Source organism: Euprymna scolopes, chromosome 16 (assembly GCF_053919585.1).
Source record: "Euprymna scolopes isolate OS-2025 chromosome 16, ASM5391958v1, whole genome shotgun sequence".
Lineage (NCBI taxonomy): Eukaryota > Metazoa > Mollusca > Cephalopoda > Sepiida > Sepiolidae > Euprymna > Euprymna scolopes.
In genome coordinates this window covers 133,438,427-133,454,240 of record NC_136497.1, presented here as the reverse complement: position 1 = coordinate 133,454,240, position 15,814 = coordinate 133,438,427, and the positions used below count along the sequence as shown (strand labels likewise).

General features: G+C 29.8%; 1 long non-coding RNA gene across 1 annotated transcript in view; it reads right to left on the bottom strand.

Annotated features, from left to right (window-relative positions):
- LOC145296276 (uncharacterized) overlaps positions 1-8,963 on the bottom strand; it is a 271,398-nt gene extending 262,435 nt beyond the window's left edge. Inside the window, exon 1 of the long non-coding RNA XR_013869991.1 lies at positions 8,887-8,963. This is a non-coding gene — a long non-coding RNA (uncharacterized LOC145296276). The remainder of the gene's footprint in view (positions 1-8,886) is intronic.
- Positions 8,964-15,814: the final 6,851 nt, after the last annotated feature.

Sequence of the window (15,814 nt, the reverse complement as noted above, 5' to 3'; positions counted from 1 at the left end):
GTGAAAACCTTAAAATATCAGGAAATAACAATTAACTGATCAAGTAATTTTTCGAAGAAAATTATTAAAAAAAAAAAAAATGAAAAGTCCCCCCCACGCGTTTTGAAGCTCTACATATTTTAAAAAATGTTTTGAACTTATGACCCCACCCCGACTCATTCCCTCTTCTGCCCCCCCATCCACCGCCACCAAAGTTGAAAAGAAAATGCTAACGGTTACATATCTCGCTACGTCGCCAAGAAGTGGGGTCTTATTTTTCATTAAATTTATATAGAAAAGTGATCCTCCACTTTAAAATGTTAAATTTTAATTATTAAAAAGGAAATAATCCTTTTATATTATACTAGCAAATGTACCCGTCGTTAACTGGGTTCAAAAACAGCCTACAGAAAATGGACTGATATATTAATGTATGATAGGTTATGAAAAGGAAGGGTTGTAATGAGACAGCTTCGAATTTGGGGGTATCAAAACCAAAGCAAAATACGATGAAAGTAAAAATAAAATAGATAAACCCCATAATTTATTATACCATACCTGTTCACACTGAAACACTTATCACAATATTCTGTGGATCTATATTAAAAAAACCTTGTTAAAGTTTGTGACATATTTCCATTCTATGGAGGTCAGGCGCAAACGAACACCCCATAATTTTATTATACCATATTTCTTCAAACTGAAACATAATTATCAAAGTGTACTTACGCAGATAGATATGAAAAGTCTTTATTAAAGTTTGTGCCTATTTCCATTCTATGGAGGCCAGGCGCGAACGCAGACTCCACAATTTTATTATACCATCCCTCTTTAAGTTAGAACATACTTATCAAAGTATTCTTATGTACATCTATATCAAAAACACTTGTAAACGTTTTTTTTTTTAATTTTTAAATTTTTTATTTCCATATTTTATGGACCAGGCGCGAACGCAGACCCCACAATTTTAATGAACCACCGTTCTGCCAGATCAAACACACCCATTCCTGTGTCTCGATACATCTTCTATCATTATATGTAATCAGTTTTTTTTAAAAAAGAAGTGGGGTCAACCATATAAGAGCCTATTCATGACCAGACCCACACACACATACACACACAGACATTCAGCTTTATATATATAGTCTGATCTGTTGTTTATGGAAATCGCTTCAAACAATGCGGGAAGCCTAGTGAAAAAAAAAAAAGAATTTCTTTGTATCTTTACGCTTATGGCCAAATCACCACTCGGCCATGTTGTAGAGTGTGTTAGCAACCGTGGCATTCAGCTTTATATTATGGATTTAAAAGCCATTGAAACGTATTAGCCCCCCCCCCCTCGAAGATTTTGATTTTCTTTTAGAGGTAAATAACGTTGGTTTAGGTCGTAAAAAAATCCGAATATTTTTTATTATATGTAAATCGGTCAAGTAGCATTTTACATTAGAAAAACATTTTTGCATTTTTTTTTTGTTTGAAAATAATTCCTACTTGCAATAAAAATACAAATAAAATAATCGTAACTAAATAATTTCGAACGCGAGAAACGCACAGTTTTTTAAAAATCAATTTCCAGTTTCAATTACGCACAACTTTGGCAAAGAAAATATCTTTTTAAAAATCACGTAAATTGATCATTTTTTAAATTTAATTCTTTTAAACAATCGTCTTATCGTTATTTGTTGTTACTTAATAAATCTCGCCTATATCGTGTGTGTATATACATACATATATATATATATAAATAACTATATATATATATATATATATATATATATATATATATATATATATATATTTCAAAGTTTTGTTGAAAATTCAAAGACTCACGTTTTCTTTTTTATAACCTTCGTTTATTTCCTGGATTTTTCTATTACAGCTGTTTCATTAATAAATGGCAATTTTACGATTTATGTTTCCGTAAAAATATCCTGTCCCCACCAACTTCTTCAGATGTTTATCCATTAGATTTTTACAACAAATGGTATATTTTTAACATGCTGGACATCGTATTCGGGTAAAAAGATTTCCAAAGCCGTGCTTCCTCACTTCCTCCATCTTTTGGTGTTATGTAAAGATAGTTTTCCGTTTTAACCCGTACTTCCATATTTTTATGTTTTATTTATTAATCACTTATTTTTGTTTTAATTTTCCCTGTTTTTCCTAGTTGCTTTATTTTTCAATTATCATATAATTTTGTATAATTTTATTCCTATATTTATGCGTGTTTATCTTAATATTGTTTTTTTTGCTTAGTGTTTGAATTCGTATTATATTACCCGATGCAGGGGAGGTCATATATATATATATATATATATATATATATATATATATATATATATATATATATATGTGTGTGTGTGTGTGTGTGTGTGTGTGTGTGTAATTGGATAATAATACCTTTATTTTATTTTTGCATAAGAAGTAATATGTTGCTACACAGTCATGGGCATGTTTCGTTTAGCTAGGTACCAGTAACAAGACCTCTTTAGGTGATACAGCTTATACGATTGCAAACTTTGCTTTCGTGGTAAAATACGCTTAAATATGATATTTTAATTCGTCCAGATGACGTATATATTATTATAGAGTCGTAACTTCAAAAGTAAAAAAAAAAGTATTTGGGCGCAATTAACTAGAATCGAAACCGAAATCCAAACTGTAACATTCAAAGCTGGTAACATTACCACTGTACCAATGGGACACACATATGAACTGATTAAAAAGAAACTAAAGTGAATGTATGTAAAAAATATATAACGATTTTTTTTTCACTTTTTACCCCTTTTGACCCATGAAAAACTATTTAAACCGGCTACAGACCCATAAAAAATTCAATCATTGGAGACCGCTGGCGTTGCTGTGCGACTTTTTGCTTTGGAGGAGACAGAGTTAAAAAAAAAAAAGAAATGGAGACAGACAGGCATAGTGAGTTTTATAAATCGGATGTCATACTCAGAAAACGACTTTCGACTTTGAAAGTGGTTGCACTAAACGGTGAAGCTATATATTGAAGACGTCGATTAAAATGTAAACAGAATTTATGAGAATATCTGAAGCCTGCGTATTTTAATTGAAATATGTTTTTATTTACAGAAACTGTTTTAGATAAATGCAATAAATTAAAATAAATTAAATATGTATTCAATCATGGAAACCTTTTTTAATAGAATATAATAAACTGAAATACGTATGAAATACGTTTAAAGCCAAACTACAACGCAATATTATAAAAATAAACAAGTATTTACTTGTTTAAAATTAACATATCATCAGCATTTATATATATATATATATATATATTTCTTCGCTATGATGTTAATTTGAAGGGAAAAAATTACTAAAGAGTTCGCGTGGTCTTATCTGGGGTGTTATTTTTGAAATGCCGGTTGTAAGCGCGATTAAAAAGTCATGATAGTGTTTTCCGTGATGTCAGCGTCGATTGAATTTTAAAATACGTTTGAAAGCAAAAGAACTGCACACCCGTGGAACTCTCTTCCGTTTACCTGCTTTCCAGCTGACTACAATATGGTCGTCTTCAAGTTCAATGTAAACAAGTTCTTGATGAGTCGTTCCCCTTAAGTAATCCAATTTACCAAATTTACACTTCTAACGATTACTATTATATTGTCCTTTTGACTACTGTACACTCTTTAACCCTTATCCTCGAGTAGCCTCTGGGCCCTGATAAGTGGTGATTCTTTTGTAAAAATAAATACTTGCTAAAAATTAATATTTCGGAATTAGATTCTTTCAACAGAATTTTATACCCCCCACATGTGTCAGTGGATAATTATATTTTAAAAATAATATATATGCCGCTCCCCATTAAGGGGGTACCAGATTGATCAATGGGAAAATTATTTCCAACACGTATAAATACATTCAAGAAAGTATTGCTAACAAAAACGAATGAACACACACACACACACACACACACACACACACACACATATATATATATATACATATATATATATATATATATATATATATATATATATATAGTAAATAAATGGCAAAAGATAATATTGCGAAGTTCATGTTGTTGAGCATCTTATAATTTATTCCTTTAATTCAGTTGAATTAGCATTAATAAATTTACTAATTATTAAATACAACATTTTGGCAGAATATGTCTAAATTAATAGCACATGTTAGTACGAATAGTTGGGTTTAGTGACTTTATTTTTAAAATTCAAAATGGCGTAATTGAAACCTATTATAAGGTTCTCTTCCAATTTTCGGATTTCAATCATGTCAAAACGAACTTTATTTCCTTTTGATGGATTGATTGTTGTTATTTCTTCTGATGAGGTAAGGGCGTAATAGATTCAATGATAGATATAATAATTGAATGATTAATTTTGCTCTACGAAACAGATACTGTCAAGAATTGTAAATGTCAACTGAATTAAAGGAATAAGATGGTCGACATCATGTCAACTGAATTAAAGGAATAAGATGGTCGACATCATGTCAACTGAATTAAAGGAATAAGATGGTCGACATCATGTCAACTGAATTAAAGGAATAAGATGGTCGACATCATGTCAACTGAATTAAAGGAATAAGATGGTCGACATCATGTCAACTGAATTAAAGGAATAAGATGGTCGACATCATGTCAACTGAATTAAAGGAATAAGATGGTCGACATCATGTCAACTGAATTAAAGGAATAAGATGGTCGACATCATGTCAACTGAATTAAAGGAATAAGATGGTCGACATCATGTCAACTGAATTAAAGGAATAAGATGGTCGACATCATGTCAACTGAATTAAAGGAATAAGATGGTCGACATCATGTCAACTGAATTAAAGGAATAAGATGGTCGACATCATGTCAACTGAATTAAAGGAATAAGATGGTCGACATCATGTCAACTGAATTAAAGGAATAAGATGGTCGACATCATGTCAACTGAATTAAAGGAATAAGATGGTCGACATCATGTCAACTGAATTAAAGGAATAAGATGGTCGACATCATGAATTTAGTTTTTTGTCATTTATTCACTATATTGCTCTGTAATTACATTGAGCTTCTTAAGTAAGGATTGGTATATATTATAAGAAAAAATATTTCCACACACACACACACACACACACACACACACACACACACACACACACACATATATATATATATATATATATATATATTTCCTCGTTAGGATACTAAATTGAAGAAGAAATCAGTTGGTAAAAATCCGCTTGGTGTTATCCGGGTTCTTTTTCTTCATTTTAACATCATGGCGAAGAAAAAATATATAAAATTCTATCAAAGGAGTCTAACTCAGAAATATTAAATTAAAACAAGTAAATACTATTTATTTTTATAATATTGCGTTGTAATTTGGCTTTCAAACGTATTTCATGCGTATTTCATTTTAAAACTAAATAAACGCTTATATCACAGAAAAACCTTGCCGTGACTTTTAAATATAATAAATAAAAACGAATTAGATGTTTCTAAAAAAAATTCATATAAATATAACAAATATCAATGTTTATTCATTAGATTTTTACAACAAAAGGTATATTTTTAACATGCTGGACATCGTATTCGGGTAAAAAAATTTCCACAGCCATGCTTCCTCACTTCCTCCGTCTTTTGGTGTTATGTAAAGATAGTTTTCCGTTTTAACCCGTACTTCCATATTTTTATGTTTTATTTATTAATTATTTATTTTTGTTTTAATTTTCCCTGTTTTTCCTATTTGTTTTTTTTTCAATTATCATATAATTTTATATAATTTTATTCCTATATTTATGCGTGTTTATTTTAATATTGTTTTTTTGCTTAGTGTTTGAATTCGTATTTTATTACCCGATGTAGGGGAGGTCATATATATATATATATATATATATATATATATATATAAATATATGTAATTGGATAATAATACCTTTATTTTTGCATAAGCAGTAATATGTTGCTACACAGTCATGAACATGTTTCGTTTAGCTAGCTACCAGTAACAAGACCTCTTTAGGCGATACAGCTTATACGATTGCAAACTTTTGATTTGATACTAAATTGAAGAAGAAATCCGCTTGGTGTTATCCGGGTTCTTTTTCTTCATTTTAATATCATGGCGAAGAAAAAATATATAAATTTCTAACAAAGGAGTCTAACTCGGAAATATTAAATTAAAACAAGTAAATACTATTTATTTTTATATTATTGCGTTGTAATTTGGCTTTCAAACGTATTTCATGCGTATTTCATTTTAAAACTAAATAAACGCTTATATCACAGAAAACCTTACCGGGACTTTTAAATATGATAAATAAATTAAAACGAATTAGATATTTCTAAAAAAAATTCATATAAATATAACAAATATCAATAAAGCAAATATGTTTTTATTTACAAGATAAGTTATTATATTAATATTAAAAAACTAAAATAAATTAAATGTTTTATTTACATAATATTTTTAATATAAATACGAACAAAAATTAAACATTTTTTATTTACAACAACTGCTTTTATATAAATATAATTTTAATATGTTTTTATTTACATAATATTTTTAATATAAATATAAAAGAATAAATTAATTAAATATTTTTACTTTTTACATAATTAATATAAATAAAAAACATGTTTTATTTAAATAATTTTCATATTAATATAAAAAATTAAATAAAGTATATTTATTTACAAAACATTTTCCATTGACTAGATTATAATAAATTAAATATGATGTTATTTACATAAAATTTTAATATATATAAAAATTAAAATGTATTAAAGATTGTTATTTACAGAAACATTTTTACATAAAAAATTAAAATGTATTAAATATTGTTATTTACAGAAACATTTTTACATAAAATATGAAAATGAATTAAATATTGTTATTTGCAGAAACATTTTTACATAAAAAATTAAAATGAATTAAATATTATTTACAGAAACATTTTTACATAAACAATTAAAATAAATTAAATATTGTTATTTACAGAAACATTTTTACATAAAATATGAAAATGAATTAAATATTTTGTTATTTCTATACATAAAATAAAATTATTCAAAGAAATTTTTATATAATATATTTAAATAATTTAAATACGGTTTTATTTACAGAAACCTTCTCATGTAAATATAATAATTGAAAAAAAAAGGTTTTCATTTATAGAAACTGTTTTATATAAATACTAGCGAGGGGTACCTGGCGTTGCCCGGGTGTTTGTGGGGTTAAAAAAAGTAAGTATGAGGATCGAACCCGAACTGTTGAGGCAAAGTTGTAAATTAAAGTGTGAAAAAAAAAAGGTGCGATGTTAACCATTGCCCCACCGCGAGATGCTAACAGAAACACGTTTGAATTTATTTAATTACTTGGATTTAGCAGGTGCTCGTTTTAACGAGTCAGTGAGGTCAAGTTTGACTGCGGGATTATATTCATTTACTGCTGAACGCTTTTTTTTCCCCGCCTCAAAGATGTTATAGGAAAAAGACTAACCCACATGCGGCGGGCGACAAATCTTGTATATTTATCTTCTCGAAATCGAGCAAATTAAATAGACAAGCGAGCTTCGTTGTTAAGTGTGAGATATTACGATTTCTATGTGATATAAAAAGTTTTAAAAAGTTGTGAACCGACCGATCGCTTCTCTGAAAGAAGCCTTTTGTAGACACACAGAAAAAGCGAACAAACATACATACATTTTCGCTTTTATATATATAGATTATAAATTAAAATAAATTACATGTGTATTTATTTATATAAACCAATTTATATTAATATAATAAATTAAAATAAATTATATATTCTTTTGTTTACAGAAACATTTTTTTCATGAAAATATAATCTTCTATAGTATAAATTTCACCTATCTGTTTAAATGTCTGTATGCATGTATGTATGTATGTATGTATGTATGTATGTGTATGTATTTATGTATGTATGTATGTATGTATGTATGTGTGTGTGTATGTGTGCATGTCTGCCTAAAACTTTAGACAGAGGCAACAGATTTTCATGAAATTAATATTGTTTTGAAGCCCGACCCTTCGGGAAACAAATATGGAAAAATTGGTTAAAAAACATTAATGCCTTCACCCTCAACTGGGCACTTTTCTGCAGGGAGGGGTCGCTTTTTTTCGCCGATATTTTCGAAAGTCATCCTCTGTTTTCGATTGACTAGCCATAGTTTAAACCTTCGCCACTTCCGGTTTGGCGATGGTCGCAACAGCAAAGACGTCACATTTATTTTTTCATTTTCTTTCCTCCTTCGTGGTACGGGTTCGAGCCTGCCTGTCTACTACCACTTTTTGTTATACATCTCCAAACACCCGAGCAAAGCCAGGCACCCACGCTAGTATTATCTAAAAATTAGTTTGAATTACTTCGATTATATTTTACAAAAAACGAATAAATGGATTGGCCGTAAGGCTGCCTTTTTTATTGATTACTGTAATGATATTACTCCACATGCTCTTGGTCCTGGATATGACCTAAAACTATATCTAATGGTGAGGCCCCAGCTTGCGGGCCTTGGGAAGTGTGGAGCCACCCTTTAATTGCCATTGCTCCCAGGTCCACTCTGACCCGGAGTGATAGTACCTGTTAGGGTCCCAACTATAGGTTAAATAGAATCCGACTTAAAAAACAAATATACTCCATTAAAAATTGTGATTTCTCAAAATAACTAGATTCGGCATTAAATAACCTGAAAAAGGTTGATATGCCGTAAAACAAAAACAACCAACCAATCCACTTGCTCTTGATCCTCATTTATAATGATGAGTGTTCAGTAAGGGGGAAATCAATTATCATTTCTTTTGTTTCTTTAGTAAGATTTGACCAAGGATTGAACCCTGATCTTATCAATCAAAAGAAAATCGTATTCAATCGAAAAAATATTCTTTAAAAAAAATGTTCTTACCTGAAATCAGCAGTTCAATTCGACTTATGATCAAAAACATAAAATACTTCAAATATGTTTTTTCTAAATTCGCAACAAGATTTTCTGCAACAATAAAAAAAAAATATTTTTAAAATGGAATTGTTGTTTTAATGGGAATGAATTATTTTAATAACTAGCAAAACTCTTTGATAATTTCATCGTGCTTTCTACATCAATCCGTAGAATTTACCATCTATAATATAAATCTCACCTGTCTGTTTAAATGTATGTATGTATGTATGTATGTATGTATGTATGTGGTAGTAGGCAGGTCATACCATATGCTACTGGTACCATGTAACCCAGTACTACCTGCCTCATGGTCGGGTCACCGGCGACTAAACTGGTTCCCCCACCAGACTAGTTTGGTGAGGAGGCTGGCTAGTCTTCCTGAAGGATTAAAAACAAGACCTTCCAAAGGGCGAATGAACCCTTTTTCGGGGTCAACGGCCAACTAGCACCGTATGTGTTTATGTGTATGTATGTGTATGTTGGGGTGGAGAGGGCTCCCGTAAGTCGTGGTGAAGGCAACCTTTCTAGGAGAAGCAAATCTCTGATTTAAAAAAAAAACATAAAGCGGGAGACCAGTACCCGCATTAAGCTGGTCTGCAGTTTAACTTGTTGTTGGCTATCTTGCTCTTGCTTGTTGCTGGATCTTAACATTTTGAACCGAGACAGAGACTTAGCTGTCGTACAAAGCTAAGACTCTGTAACATCATCTGTGTATAGATACTCCCTCGGGCATTTGTCTATTAAAATGATCCTGTGGCGATGGAAGTTATTTTTGGGCTCATGGACTTTAAGTGTCTGAGGGAGTGGCACTCATCTGACAAGACGTTGCAATCATCATGTATGTATGTATGTATGTATGTATGTATGTATGTATGCCTAAAACTTTCGACAGATGCGACGGATTTTCACGAAATTGGTATCATTTTGGGGCTCGACCCTTCGGACAACAGATATCGAAAAATTGGCTAAAAACATTAATTACTTCATCCTCAACTGGGCACTTTCTACAAGGAGGGTCGTTTCTTGCACCGCTATTTTTGCAAGTTATCGTATAGGTTGGAATTACTTTACTAATTTTCAAGGTCCGAACTTCCGGTCGCGTCATGGAGTAGGGGTGAGACGTCAGGTTGTCTTTCACTTTCTTTTCCGCCTTCGCATCACGGGTTCGAGCCTGCCTGCCTACTACCACTTTTGATTTTTCTCAACACACACCTCCAAACACCCGGGCAACGACGAGCACCCAGGCTAGTATATTATATGTGTCTTTATTTTTCGGAAACTATTTTCATATAAATATAATAAATTAAAAGGAATTAAATATGTTTTTATTTACAGAAGCTATAAATCATATATGTTTTAAGTACAGTAACATTTTCTCATGAAAATATATTATATTAAATATGTTTTTATTTACAAAAACGTTTTTATATAAATATATGAAGTAAATGAATTAAATATGTTTTTATTTAAAAAAACGTTTTTATATAAATATATGAAGTAAATTAATTAAATATGTTTTTATTTACAAAAACTTTTTATCACATGAAAATAATTAATTAAAAAATATCAAGTAGGGTTCTTTACAGAATTATTTTATATAAATGATTTTAAATAAATTATATAAGTTGTTATACAAAATATTTTTATAAATATAATATAGAAAACAATTTATAAATGCCTTTATTCAGAAAAAGGTTTTTATATAAATACTAGCGAGGGGTACCCGGCGTTGCCCTGGTGTTTGGAGGTATGTGTGGAAACTCCGGGGGGGGGGGTTAAAATAAAAAAAATGTTTTGGTAGGTAAATATAAGGATCGAACCCGAACCCTTGAGGCAAAGTTGGAAATTAAAGTGTGAAAAAAAAAGAGTGCTACGGTTTTAACGATTGGGCCACCGCGAGATGCTAACGGAAACACGTTTGAATTTATTTAATTACTTGAATTTTGCAGGTACACGGTTTAATGACTTAATGAGGTCAACTTTTGACTGCGGGGTAGCATTTCAGTTAGTGCATGAATGTTTCTTTTCCCAAGACGTTGGGGGTAGGCGGAAACATTATAGGAAACGGCCTAACCTACATGCGGCGAGCGAAAACTGTTGAATATTTATCTTCCCGAAGTCGAGCAAATTAAATAGACAGGCGAGCTCCGTTGTTAAATCTGAGATATTACGATTTATATGTGACATAAAAAGTTTTAAAAAGTTGTGAACCGATCGACCACTTCTCTGAAAAAAGCCTTTTGTAGACACACAGAAAAAACGAACACACATACACACATACATGCATTTTCGCTTTTATATTTATAGATAATAAATTAAAAAAAATTATACATTTTATTCATAAAGGAATGTTGTATATACACATAAGGAATAAAAATAAATTAAAAATGTTTTTATTCAGAAAAGCCTTTGTGTATCAATATAATAATGTAAAATGAATTAAAAATGTTTTTATTCAGAAAAAACTTTTTTATATAAAGACTAGCATGGGTGCCCGGCGTTGCCCGGGTATTTGGAGATGTATGTTGAGCAAAAAAAAAAAAAAACACACACACACACACACAAAAAAAAAAAAAAACTGGTCAATTTTTTAAATTTTGACCCCTATTATAACCCCTTAAAATTTATTGTTTTGGGCTCCAATTACATTATTAAGTACGATCCATATCCAAGGAACCTATATCTAAAATTTCAAGTGTTTAGACCCAAAATTGTCGGAGGAATTTGGTAGAGTCAAATCGTTGAACTTTGACCCCACAATCGCCAAATTTCTGGCTGAAAAACAATCAAATCGATTTTTCCAAATCTAAATACCCTGTATATCAAATTTCGAGTCTGTAGACTAAAAATTGACAGAGTTATTGCGTAGGGAAATGTACACACACAGACACTCAGAGACACACAGAGACAGACTAACACTTTCATTTTTATAGATAATAAAGTTAAATAAATTATACGTTTTTATTCAGAAAAGCTTTTTATATAAATATGTTAAATTAAAATAAATTATCCGTTTTTATTCAGAAAAGCTTTTTATGTAAAGATGGTTAATTAAAATAAATTATCCGTTTTTATTCAGAAAAGCTTTTTATATAAATATGTTAAATTAAAATAAATTATCCGTTTTTATTCAGAAAAGCTTTTTATATAAATATGTTAAATTTAAATAAATTATCCGTTTTTATTTAGAAAAGCTTTTTATATAAATATGTTAAATTAAAATAAATTATTTGTTTTTATTCAGAAAAGCTTTTTATATAAATATGTTAAATTTAAATAAATTATCCGTTTTTATTTAGAAAAGCTTTTTATATAAATATGTTAAATTAAAATAAATTATCTGTTTTTATTCAGAAAAAAGCTTGTATATAAATATTTAAAATTAAAATAAATATTTTTACTCAGAGAAACTTCTTTGTATGAATATGATAAGTTAAAATAAATTAAAACTGTTTATATTTGAGAAACCTTTTTAAGTATGACTATAATAATTAAATATTAATAAATTACATATATTCTTATGTGCTTACACTCTTAAATAGAAAGATCATTAATTGAAAGAAAGAGAGGATCCATAGGCTATATTTTCAATATATATATATATATATATATATATATATATATATATATATATATATATATATATATATATATATATATATATATATAGATAGATAGATAGATAGAGAGAGAGATAGAGAGAGAGAGAGAGAGAGAGAGAATAAAATACCCACAGTTATATTCCAAAATTCATGATGTTGACCATCTTATAATTTATTCCTTTAATTCAGTTGACTCATACAATTCGTGAAAGGATCTGTTTCGAAAAATTCAATATGGCGTAATGGGAAAATATAAAGGTAACTGATGCTTCTCTTCCAATTTTCGAATTTTTTTAATCATGTCAACATGCATTTATCTCCTTTTGATGAATTGATTGTTGCTATTTTTTTCTGATGAGTTAAGGGCATAAAAGATTCACTGATTGATATAATAATTAAGTGGTTGATTTTGCGCTACGAAAGAGACACAATCAAGAATTGTATAAGTAAACTTATAAGACGACCAACATCATGAACTTTTGAATATAACTGTTGGTAATTTATACTCTATATTGCTCTGTAATTACATTGAGCTTCTTATATCAGGGTTGATGTATAATAAGAAAATATATTTCTACAGAAATATATATATATATTTATATATTCATATATATATTCATATATATATATTCATATATATATATTCATCTATATATATATATAGATTTGGTTGTATGCAAAAATAATGCTGTTTTTAATCAGATATCTATATGTTAAAACACGACATTTTTTTGCATCAACCTAATATATACGTCTATGGAATTTTCTAGCGCATATCAGAGCTAGAAATAAGAACGACGATTCGAAAAATTACAAAAAAATCTTATTAAGCAAAGCACTCCGCGCTATTTAACAATACTTGTCTGAATGAAAACATACTGCCGAAATACTCAATATATATATATATATATATATATATATATATATATATATATATATATATATATATGTATATATACATATATATACATATATATACATACATACTTATATATATACATATATATACATACATATATACATATATATACATGCATATATACATACATACATATATATATACATATATACATACATACATATATATACATATATACATACATACATATATATATACATATATACATATATATACATATATATATACATATATATATATATACATAAACATATATATATACAAACAAACAAATTACGATTAGCAGGCATATGTCGACATATAATGTCCTTGTACACATGCTATTTTTTTCTCCGCATTACCGTAAAAGCACATGTTACATTTGTAGATTTTTTTTACTAAACGTAAAAATGCACTTGTGGGAAATGATCTATCGATTGTAGTTTAAAATCAAGAAATATTTATTATTTTATCATTAGTACCAGTAGTAGAAGATTTTTCAGTACTTATGCACTTTTGTTACCGTGCTGAAATTATAACGTTATTATTTAGAAAGCCATTCTTAACATAGGAGGAAGGGTGTTTTATAATTATTCCGTGCCTTTAACTATGAATTTATTAAAAAAAAAAAAAGACATCGTAAAATTTTTAACTTGAAAATACTATATATATATATATATATATATATATATATATATATATATATATATATATATATATATATAAAATAGCACGGTAACAAAAGTGCATAAGCATCGATTTTTCTGTAAACAAAATCAAATAATAAAAAACAGTTAAAAGAATCGTTTTAGCATCGAAAAAGATGCACAAATTTTTCTGATTCTGATACCGATTCCGATACCCCCAAATATTCCGGTCCTGGATATGACCTAAAACTATATCCGACGGTGAGGCCCCACCTTGCGGGCCTTAGGTAGTGTGGAGCCACCCTTTAATTACTATTGCTCCCAGGTCCACTCTGGCCCGGAGTGGTAGTACCTGTTAGGGTTCCAACTATGGGTTAAATAGAAACTGACTTGAAAACAACAAATATATTCTATTGAAAACTTTTTCTTCAAAATCTTTGGATTCGGCATTAAATAACCCGAAAAGGGTTGATATGCCGTAAAACAACCAATCAACAACCAACAACAATATATATATATATATATATATATATATATATATATATATATATATATATATATATATATATATATATATACACACACTTGATTTCTATATGAGATACATAGATATTCGAATGTTCCAGTAACGTTCTTTGCATCTTAAATAGCGAGTTGGTAAATTAGTTGAGATTATAATTTTACTCTTCTAAATCTAAATATGTTATAGTATGCCTTTCTTGTAGTCTCTTGGCCTTCCAGCGCGGCCGTAACCGAGATTGAACTCACTACACGACTTTGTAGTGTAATTCAAATCTTGTCGGTAGCTGAATACTTGATGCTTCGCAAGGACTACCAAGGGTATTTTTTTATCGTGACGCCATCGCTAGATGGGGGTGCCTACCACGGTTTAAGAGAGTTACCACCTACCCTGGAGAGGATAGCTGAAACCACTATCAATAATTATCCCCACTCTTTATCTATGCCTAAATCAAAACGTAGATTCCATGAACAAAGCTTCTTTCTTAGAAGTGCAAGCCTGTGGAACTCTCTTCCGTTTGCCTATTTCCCACCTAACTACAACTTGGAAATCTTCAAGTCCAACACAAACAAATTCCCTTAAAAAAAATAAACCGCCCCTTTAAATAAAGAACTTTATGAAATCTCCATTACTAACGATTACTACGATATTATCCCATTGATTACTGTACACGCAATAACCCTTATCCTCGAGTGGCTTCCGGGCCTTGATAAGTGGTGACTACCATGTAAAAAAAAATTTTTTTTTTAACCTGGTGTTTTACCTCGCGGTATATACAGCGCCTCGCCTTCCCAAATGGACACCCATCTGGTACTCGCCAGGCTCAACGTTGCTCACCTTCGGTGATCTGACGAGAATCGGTGTGTCAGCATGATTGGTCTCTTGGTCTTACTGGATTCCAGAACAAGAATTCTTCTAGTCTGGTTGAGTACCCAGCTTTGTGCTGTCACTTGAGGTAACATCAGTTGGAGAAGGTGCATCATTTCTCGTAAAAAGTTAATGTGGGTTAGCCATAGAAGGGAGACCCGATATGGGCCGCATAGACTTTGTGATTTTGAATATTTAAGCATAGTTTACTATCCTTATGCCAGGTTGCTCTGACAAACCCCTGTACAAAGAGACCTTAAACAATCGAGGACAGTGTCTAGTAGTATTCAAACAAGTAAAATGTTTGTTTATTTTCGTAATATTGCGTTGTGATTTGGCTTTCAAGCGCATCTGATCCGTA